Raw genomic sequence first — 10,958 nt, 5'->3', positions numbered from 1 at the left:
CATCCTGCCTGGAACTAAGCATCTCCACCCCCATCTCCAATTTCGGAGGTGGGGATTAAAGCCCAAACGCCTCTGCCCCACTCTGCCCAGACATAGCTCACCTATCTTGGTCTGACCTTACATTTCTTGGCCTCATTTGGCAAATCATTTCTCTATCCAGTCTCTGCACTACCTACCCTTGAACACCAATTTGTATTCTGAAAAGGAAGACCAATTTGTGTATGTGTGATATAAGCACAAGATAATCAAGGCCTAAATAAAGGATTACCATAAAAATGAAAAGAGAAATGAATGTGAGAGAAATAACAAAGAAAGGATTAACAAAATGGAATGACTGGCTGCCTAAGCAGGATAAGGGAGTGAGGGAGGGAGCAAATAAAGGGAATTAGGAAAGTCAGTAGACATTTTGTTTAAGCAGGTTAAGTTGGAGGTATCAACAGAAGTCAAGTGAAAACATTCAGTGGGCAGCTTGAGATAACCATATACCAAAAAAAAAGATGAAAACCACTCATACATGCCACAAGCATGAAAAATACACACACACACACACACACACACAGTCAGTTAATATAATGTTCTAAGTACTGCTATAATATTAGAAACTTTACAGTGATATTTGTGAAAATAATTGGGAGATAAAATTGATTTTGGCTTTAATATGCTTGATTTGGTAAAAAGCATTCTCCATAGTAATCCCCCAAGAGAGAAGGTTCTCAAACCTCTTTTTTTTTTTTTTTTTTTTTTTAGACAGAGTCTCATTCTGTCACCCAGGCTGGAGTGCAGTGGCGCCATCTCGGCTCACTGCAAGCTCTGCCTGCCGGGTTCACGCCATTCTCCTGTCTCAGCCTCCCGAGTAGCTAGGACTACAGGCGCCTGCCACCACGCCCGGCTAATTTTTTGTATTTTTAGTAGAGACAGGGTGCCACGTGTTAGCCAGGATGGTCTCTATCTCCTGACCGCGTGATCTGCCCACCTCAGCCTCCCAGAGTGCTGGGATTACAGGCGTGAGCCACTATGCCTGGCCCCCTTGTAATATTTCTAACCTTTAGGGGAAAGGAGGTTTCTCTCTTTGGAGCAAGATCCCAGAGGCAGGATTTCTCCCCTGGCTTTTTTGTTTCACACCCTTACCTCTATTGTGTCCTCATTCTGTGTCCATCACTTAAAACTGTACTGCTACGCAATGGGGGAATTTTGTGGTAGAAACTATAGGAAACCTACTGCAAGAAAAAGATAGGCATAAAAAATTAAGGAGCTGTAGGAACCCCCCTGGACTTTTGAATACAGGAATAGCAGTTTCAAACGGTCAGACTACATCTTCTCAATAAAATGTAACTGCGGACAACGTCCTTACCTCACTGAAGGTCTTCTTAAGCCAGTAAGAATTTCCATGCGTTAAAGGAAGAGTGGTACTCATAAGATGTTCTTTCTATTTTAATAAGAAGAATTTTAAAAGCCATTGAAAATTAAATAACATTCTGGAGCAATGTGGTCGGCATTTGTGACAGGAATAAGTATCACATTGTGAATAAGTCTTGATAGAAAGCATATGGTACTTTCATATTCCTCTATTTGCAGGGCTGTGTAAACCACATTTTCTAAGATTGAATAAGGTCCCCTACCTGTAGTTATTCAGATTATAGATGCATAGCCTCACTTAGTTACATGTTCCCAGATTAATACATGAAACAGAATTTTAGAATTTACCTATGTCATTGAGTTTCCCCCACAGCTTTTGTGATCATATCCTTTTTTTTTTTTTTTTTTTACTTTTGAGTCCATGGTAAGAACAAGTTCTCTTATTTCCCTCGGTTACTGAGGAACAAGGTCTATCCCAGTGTCCCATTTCACTACTTCTCTACCGACGCCCACTCCAAACTCAACTGCTTTCCAATTTTGTCTCTCTAATACCCCTAAAATAGATGTGACCCTTACCCTGCTTTCTAAACATGGATTCCCTGGTGACCAGCCTAAATTGTCCTAATTTCTGAACTCAAGGATTCCCCCAGAGTCTCAAGTTTACAGTTTCTCCATTTAAGTCTACTCTGTACCACCACCAGAGCACAAACCATACAGGGTGTTACAACTCCCATGGTTTCAGGATATTTATTAACAAGCTATATAAAAGTCTACGACCTTTTAACATATATGGCACAATTATACCAGAGCTTTACACTTCTCACACATGTAGATTAAGGAGAGTCATATAACTGGATATCTTTAGAGTCTTTAGGAATTCTTGTATGGGACCACTAAACATCAGATGCGCCTAAATTATCTTAGGATTTTAATTTTACTTTCAACCTTGTAATAACACAGGACAGGCATTCTGGGGAAGAGTGCTTTGGAAGCAAGTAAAAACATAAGTTGTACTTCCCAAAACTCATAGGTACTCACCTTAAAAATTCTCTAGTTACTTTGAGGTGTAATGATTTTGTTCCAAAATAAAATTTTTAAAAATAGCATTATTGAGACATAGGCCATACAATAAGTGGCACACATCTAAAGTAGAGAAATGCAAATTAAAACCACAATGAGATACCACTTTACCTCAGCCAGAATGACCATTATTTAAAAATCAAAAAACAATAGATATTGGCATGGATGCAATATAAAGGGAACACTTACACATTGTTGGTGGGGATGTAAATTAGTACAACCTTTATGGAAAATGGTAGGGAAATTTTTCAATAGTAGATCTATCATTTCCTTCAGCAACCCCGGTACTGGGTATCTACCCAAAGGAAAGGAAGTCATTACATAAAGAAGACACAGGCACATGCATGTTTATTGCAGCACAATTCACAATTGCAAAGATGTAGAATTAACCTACATGTCCATCAACCAATGAGTGGACAAAGAAAAGGTGATAAACATATTCACACATACCATGAAATATACCATCGAATAGCCAAAACAAAGAACAAAATAATGTCTTTTGCAGCAACTTGGATGGAACTGGAGGCCATAATTCTAAATGAAGTGTCTCAGGAATGGAAAACCAAATTCTGCATGTTCTCACTTATAAGTATGAGCTAAGTTATGGGTAGACAAATGCATGTGGAGTGGTATGATAGACGTTGAAGACTCAGAAAGGGGGAGGGGGTTTTAAAAATTACCTATTGGGTACAATGTACACTATTTGGGTTATGGGTACACTTAAAGCCCAGACTTCACCACTATACAATTCACCCATGTAGACAAAAAACACTTGTGACCCTAGAGCTACTGAAATACATTTTCTTAAAAAAAGAAAACATAAAAAATAACAAAGTCTAAAACCATCACCACAATCAAGATTGTGAAAATATCTGTCACACCAATAAGTTTCCTCATCCCCTTCATACTTCCATCCTTGTCCCTAGGCAACTACTGATCTGCAAGAGAACATTTTATGGAGAGAACACTACTCTTCCATTAATACTTGTAAATTCTTACTACCTTAAGAAGACCCTCAGAGAGGTAGGGCCTTTGTAAGCAGCTACATTAGAGTTTTACATAAATTGAATCATACAGTATATATTCTTTTGTGTCTGGCTTCCTTCAGTCAGCAACACTGAGATTCATGTATGCTGTCGTGTGTGTTAACAGTTCATCCCTTTATATTGCTGTGTAGTGTTTCACTGTGTGGATAATATCACAATTTGTTTTTCCATTCACCTTTTGGTGTACTTTTGGGACATGTTTCCAATATGGGGCTTGTAATGTTTAGAATGTTTACATCTAACCAAGAATATTGATTGGTTTCTACAAACTAAGAATATTGGCTGATAGTTTTCTTGTAATATCTTTGTCTAGTTTTGGTATCACTGCAATGCTGGCCTCATATAATGAGTCATGGAATATTCTCTCCTCTGCAATTTTCTGAACAAGTTTGTGTGGAATTGGCCTTATGCTTCTTTAAATGTTTGGTATACTTCACCTATGAATTATTGTCACGGGTTTTTCTTTATGGGAAGATTTTTACCTACAAATTCCATTTCTTTAATATACCTAAGGCTGTTCAGGTTATCTGTTTCTTCTAGAGTGAGCTTTAGTAGTTTGTGCCTTCCACGGAATTTGTTCATTTCATCTAAATTACAAAATTTATAGTGATAATAGTGTTCATAATATATTCTTATTATCCACTTAATATCTGTAGAAACTCTAGTGATGTTATCTGTCTCATTTGTGATTTTGGTAACCTATGCCTTCTCTCTTAGCCTGGCTAAAGGTGTATGAAGTTTATTGATATACTCTCAAGGAACTGACTTTTGGTTTCAATTACTTTATTGTTTTTATGTTTTCTAGCTTATTGATTTCTGCTTTAATTTTGATTCCCTTTTCTCTGCCTACTTTAGTTTTAATTTGCTCTTCTTTCTCCAATTCTTTACAATGGAAGATGAGGTTGATTTGAGATTTTTCTGATTTTTAAAATATAGGCATTAAGTGTTATATACATTTCTTCCTGAGTCCTATTTTAACATTAGCCCACAGTTTCTGATATGCTATGATTTCATTTTCATTCAACTGGAAATATTTTTTAATTTTCATTTTGACTTTTTTGACCCATAGGTTATTTAGAAGTGTGGCATTTAGTTTCCAAATATTTTTTAATTTTCCAGATAATTAAATGTCTGATTTAATTGTGTTATGGTCACAGAATATACTTTGTAAGATTTGAACCCTTTTAAATTTGTCAATATTAGTATTATGGCCTAGAATATAATCTATATTGGTAAATGTTCCATGTGCACTTGAAAAGAATGTGTGTTCTGCTCTTGTTGGGTACAGTGCTCTATAAATGCCAGTTAGGTCAAGTTAGTTGATAGTGTTGTCAAGTCAACTATACCGTTGCTGATTTTATGTCTACTAGTTCTATCAATTGTTAAAAGAGAGGCATTAAAATCTTCAACTGTAATTGTGAATTTTTCTATTATTTTTTGCAGCTCTATCCATTTTTGCCTCATACATTTTGAAGCTCTATTATTAGGGACATACATATTTAAGATCTTTGTGTTCTCACGATTAATTATCTCTTTATCTTATGAAATAATCTTTTTTTATCCATGGTGATATTCTTTTCTTTGAAATATATGTTTTTATATTAAAATAACCAATCCAGCTTTGTTTTTTTAAACTAATGTTAGTATAGTATATATTTTCTTTCCATTTACTTTTTTTTTTTTTTTTGAGATGGAGTCTTATTCTGTTGCCCAGGCTGGAGTGCAGTGGTGCAATCTCAGCTCACTGCAACCTCCATCTCACAGAGTCAAGTTATTCTCCTGCCTCAGCCTCCCAAGTAACTGGAATTACATGTGCCCACCACCATACCCAGCTAATTTTTATATTTTTAGTAGAGACAGGGTTTCACCGTGTTGGCCAGGCTGGTCTCAAACTCCTGACCTCAGGCAATCCGCCCGCCTCGGCCCCTCAAAGTGCTGAGATTACAGGTGTGAGCCACAGTGCCCAGCCCCATTTATTTTTAACCTATTTTTGGCTTTATATTTAAGTTGTATTTTTGGTAGGCAACATATAGCTACTATGTCTTAAACTTTTTATTTTGAGACACCTGTAGATGTACACACAGTTATATGAAATAATACAAAGAAGTCCTTTGTGTGCTTTATCTAGTTTTCCCAGTACTAACATCTTGTAAAACTACAGTAAAATATCATCCAGGATATTAACATTGATATAGTCAAGACACGGAACATTTTGTTCACCTCAAGGCTCCTCATGTTGCCCTTTTATAGCCACGTTCACTCTTCTGCTGCTCTAACACCCTCTTTAGCCACTGGCAACTACCAATCTATTGTCCATTTCTGTAATTTTGTCAATTCAAGAATGCCATATAAATGGAATCATAGAGTATACAGGCTTCTGAGATTACTGGTTTTTTTTTTATTCCATATAATTCTCAGTCTAATGTGTGTAGCAATAGCTTGTTCCTTTTTATTACCAAGTAGTATTCTATGATATGAATGTAGCACGGTTTCTTTAACCATTCACCTATTGGTGGACATCTGGATTGTTTCTTGTTTTTGGCTATTATAAAGTTGCTATAAACATTCATATACAGATTTTGTATGAATATAAATTTTCACTTCTCTGTGATAAATGCTAGGAGCACAGTTGCTAGGTTGTATGAAAAGTGCATGTTTACCTTTTAAAGAAACTGCTAAATTGTTTTGAAAAGTAGCTGAACCATTTTATATTCCTGCAAGCAATGTATGAGTGATCCAGTTTTTCCACATCTTTAACAACTATTTTTTTAAATTTTAGCTGTATTGATAAGTATATGATATACTCCAAATATTGTACTAGTCCTTTGTCAGACGTGTGGTTTGCAAATATTTTCTCCCTGTCTATTGCTAGTTTTTCATCCTCTTAATAGAATCTCTCACAGGCAAAAAAAATTAATTTTGATAAAGTCCAATTTATCATCTTTTACTTTGTATGTTTACTTTTGTACTTTTATTTTTGTATGTTTATCTTGTATCCTATGAACTTGCTAAATTCACTTATTAGGTCTAGGTGTTTTTATGCAGATTCCTTGGGATTCTCTTCACAATCATGTCATATGCAAGTAGGGACAGTTTTAATTCTTCCTTTTCAATCTGTATGCATTTTATTTCCTTTTCTTGCCTGACAGCACTGGCTAGAACTTTCAATACTAGGCTGAATAAGAGTGATGACAGCAGACATCTTTGCTTTGTCCCTGACCTTGGGAGAAGAGCATTTAGTCTTTCACTATGACGTGTAATATTAGCTGTGGGATTTTGTAGATGCTCAAGATGAGGCAGTTCCCCCATTCCTATTTTTCTGGGAGTTTTTAAAAATTAATTATTAATGGGTATTGAATTTTGTCAAAGGCATTTCTACATCGATTGAAACAATCATGTAATTTTTTTACCTTTAGACTTAATATGATGAATTACATTGATTGATTTTTAAATATTGAACCAGCTTTGCATCCTTGTTAAACTCCACTTGATTATATTGTATAATTCATTTTTTTAACATATTGCTGAATTTGCTAATATATTCTCAAGGATTATAAAATCTATACTCATGAGAGATATTGGTCTGTAGTTTGGTTTTGCTTTCTTTTTTTGTTTTGTTTTGTACTGTCTGTGTCTTTTTTCAGAATAAAAGTAGCTTCACAGAATGAGTTGAGAAGTACAGTTTTCCTTTAGTTTCGGGAGGCATTGGTTCCAGGACACATTCTCTCTCTCTCTCTCTCTCTCTCTCTCTGCCTCTCTCTCTCTCTCATGAATTTCAAAATCTGAGGATGCTCAAATCCCTTATATAAAATGTCATAGTATTTGCATATAACCTATGCCATATCCTTTCACATACTTTAAATCATCTCTAGATCACATACAATGCCCAATGCAATGTAAATACTATGTAAATAGTTCTTATGCTGTATTTTTATTTGTATTATTTTTTATTGTTACTTTTTAAAATTTGTTTCAAATATTTTTGATTTTTGATTGGTTTAATCTGCAAATGCATAGCTTGCAGACAGGAAGGACCAACTGTATTCCCCCAGCAGAATTTTCCAGTGAAACCATCTGGGTCTGGATATGTCTTTTGGGGGAATTTTTAAATTACAAAATCAATTTCCTAAATGGCTGTAGGGTTATTCAAATTATCTATACCATCTTGGTGAGTTATAGTAGTTTGTCCTTTTTGAGAGATCAGTCCATTTTGTCTAAGTTGCCAATTTCATGGGTATAGAGTTCTTTGTAGTGTTCCCTTGTTATCTTTTTGATATCTACAGCATCTGTAGTGACAGCCTCTGTTTCACTGTTGATATTGATAATTTGTGTCTTCTTTTTTTCTTTGTCATTCTTGCTAGAGCTTTGTCAGTTTATCTTTTCAAAGAGTGAGTTTTTTGTTTTGTTAATTTTCTTTATTTTCTGTTTTGAATTTTACCCTTATCTTTATTGTTTATTTCCTTCTGCTTGCTTTGAGCTTATTGTTCTCTTCTTTTTCTAGTTCCTTAAGGCAGGAGCTTAGGGTATTCATTTGAGAATGTTTTCTTTTCTAATATAAGCATTTATGCTATAAATATCCCTCTCAACACTATGTAAGGTGTGTTTCTCAAATTCTAATATATTTTCATTTTTATTTAGTTCAAAGTATTTTTTAATTCCTTTGAGACATCATTTTTGACCCATGGATTATTTATCAGAATGTTATTTAGTTACCATATGTTTGGAGATTTTCCTGTTATTTCTCTGTTATTGAGTTCTAGTTTGATTCCATTGTGGTCAGAAAACACATTCTGTATGATTTCAATTATTTTAAATGTGTTGAGGTTTGTTTTATGGCCAAGATATGTTCTATCTTGGTATATGTTCCATTGACTCTTGGGAAGAGTCTATATTCTTCTGTTGTTGAGTGGCAAGTTCCATGTCAATTAGATGCTGCTGGTTGATGGTGCTATTAAGTTCTTCTATATCTTTGCTCATTTTTTGGTCTAGTTGTTCTATCTATTGCTTAGAGTGTGGTGTTGAAGTTTCCAGGTATAATTTTAGATTTGCTATTTCTCCTTTCAGTTATATCAGTTTTTGCTTCACATATTTTGCAACTTGGTTGTTTGGTGCATACACATTTAAGATTGCTATATCTTCTTGGTAGATTAACTTATTTATCATCAAGTAATGTCAGCTCCATGCCTTCAACTCAGAGAGTGTGCCAGGTTCTTCCTGGCTTCACCTTCCCTGCACCACAGCCTGCAAACTCTCCCAAGGCAACATTCTGGGGCAACTGTAAGCCTACCTCATTGTTTCCCATCTCTAAGGGATCACTATACTTCATTGCCTGATGACTAGTGTCTTGCAAACTGTTGTTTCATACTTTTTTCTGCTTGGGGGTAGGGCAGACAAAAGAGTGAGCTGCTAGACACAGCAGGGTAAAACCAATACTTCTTATTCTGTCTTTGGCATTAGTCAAAGTCTCAATGTATGTTCTAATGGTTTTGGATGTGGTGGCTTCCTTCTCTGTCCCCCTATTTCATGAATAAAAATCTAGGAAATACAGATATTCAGAAAGCTCCAGTTGAATATCATGTAAAAGGAGTTAATCCAACTTTATATTACAGTTCAGTTCTGAAGTTAGATCTCTCAAATAAGGCTCTGAAATTTTCTTTTGGGGGCCACATTTTCCAGCTTCTCTGAGCCCCATCCCATTTCCTGCATATCAAATATCACTTTTGATTAGTGACTAGAATTGATAAATGACTAGAATTCTTCTCTGAATGTTTACCATTAACAGACTAGTGCTAGTGGGGAGAGTAGTTTCCTTACCCAAGGATTTAGGGAAGTGGCCAGTAGATATCATTACTAGTTATCATTATTAGACATCATTTCTAGGCATGAGATGACTTTTCCAACTTTCTGGTGGCTTTTTCCCTGGTAGATCTGGGGACAGGCCTTTATGTAGGTACTGAGTGATAATTAATTCGAAGTACCTTTAAAATAAATGAATCATGTATACTTATAACCTGAACAGGCCTTCATGTAGGTACTGAGTGATACTTAATTCTAAGCACCTTTAAAATAAATGAATCATGTATACTTATAACCTGAACTTTACATTAGTATTTGATTCAATAAAAATGCCTCTGTAAGGAAAGTACCACAATGGCATTAATCCCTACCCCTCTGTGCAACTTGTATGAGCACTGTATAACATGATAGGGTCATTATCCATTTTTGTCAGGGGTTTCTAATAAATTGTTCATACCAAACTTGAAACCAGTTGATTCAAATTATGAGACAATTCCTCTTTTTCTTTTTTATCCATAGAATATAGTTGATGGAATTGTAAATACTAAATACTGTTTTGAGGTTGTACATAAAAGCTCATCTTTTATTTGGTCTTTAAAGTCTTAGATTAATCTTAAACAATTGCCCTTGACTTGATAAGTAGAAAATATTTATGTCCAAGAAGATATAACAATCCTAAACATGTATGCACCTAACAACAGGGTTTCAAAATATGAGGAAGAAATTGATATAACTCGATGAATAAATAAATCCACTATTATAGTTGGACACTTCAACATCCCTCTTTTCAAGTAATTGAGAGATGAAACAAGCAGAAAATAAGTAAAGAGAGAGTTGGCTTGAACAGCATTATCAGTCAACTGGACCTAATTGACATTTATATACAACAGAATACACATTGTTCTCAAGCTAGCCTGGAACATTTATCAAGATAGAATACATTCTGAGTCATAAGACACCCCACCACAGATATTAAAAAATGGAAATAATGCAAAGCATATTCTCAGACTACAATAGAATTCAACTTGAAATCAATAAAAGAATGATAGGTAGAAACTTACTCAAATATTTGAATGTTAAACAACATACCTCCAAATAACATGTGGGTCAAATAAGAAGTCTCAAGGAAAATTTAGAAATATTTTGAAAATACAGCTTATCAAAATTTGTTAGGTACAGAAAAAAACAGTGCTTAGAGGAAAATTTAAAGGATTGAATGCATGTATGAAAGAAAAGAAAGATATAGCATCAATAACCTAAGCTTGCAACTCCAGAAACTAGAAAAAGAAGAAGAAATTAAGCCCAAAGTAAGCAGAAGAAAAGAAATAATAAAAATTAGAGCAGAAATCAGTGAACTTGGCAAGAGGAAATCAATAAAGAAAATCAACAAGACTAACACCTGGTTCTTTGAAATAATCAATCAAATCAATAAACCTCTAGCCAGGCTAACTAGGAAAAAAAGAGAATACATAAATTACTAATATAAGAAATAAAAGATGGGTCATCACTGCTGATTCCATGAACATTAAAACGTTAATAAAGGAATCTTCTGAACAACTCTATGCCCACATATATAACCCAGATAAATGAACCAACTCTTTGAAAGATACAACCTACCAAAATCCACACAAGAAGAAATATACAGTTAGAATAGGCCTATATCTATTAAGGAAATTAAAT

This window comes from Trachypithecus francoisi, unplaced genomic scaffold (genome assembly GCF_009764315.1).
Source record: "Trachypithecus francoisi isolate TF-2019V2 unplaced genomic scaffold, Tfra_2.0 Lachesis_group15, whole genome shotgun sequence".
In the NCBI taxonomy this organism is placed as follows: domain Eukaryota; kingdom Metazoa; phylum Chordata; class Mammalia; order Primates; family Cercopithecidae; genus Trachypithecus; species Trachypithecus francoisi.
This window is presented reverse-complemented; position numbering follows the sequence as displayed.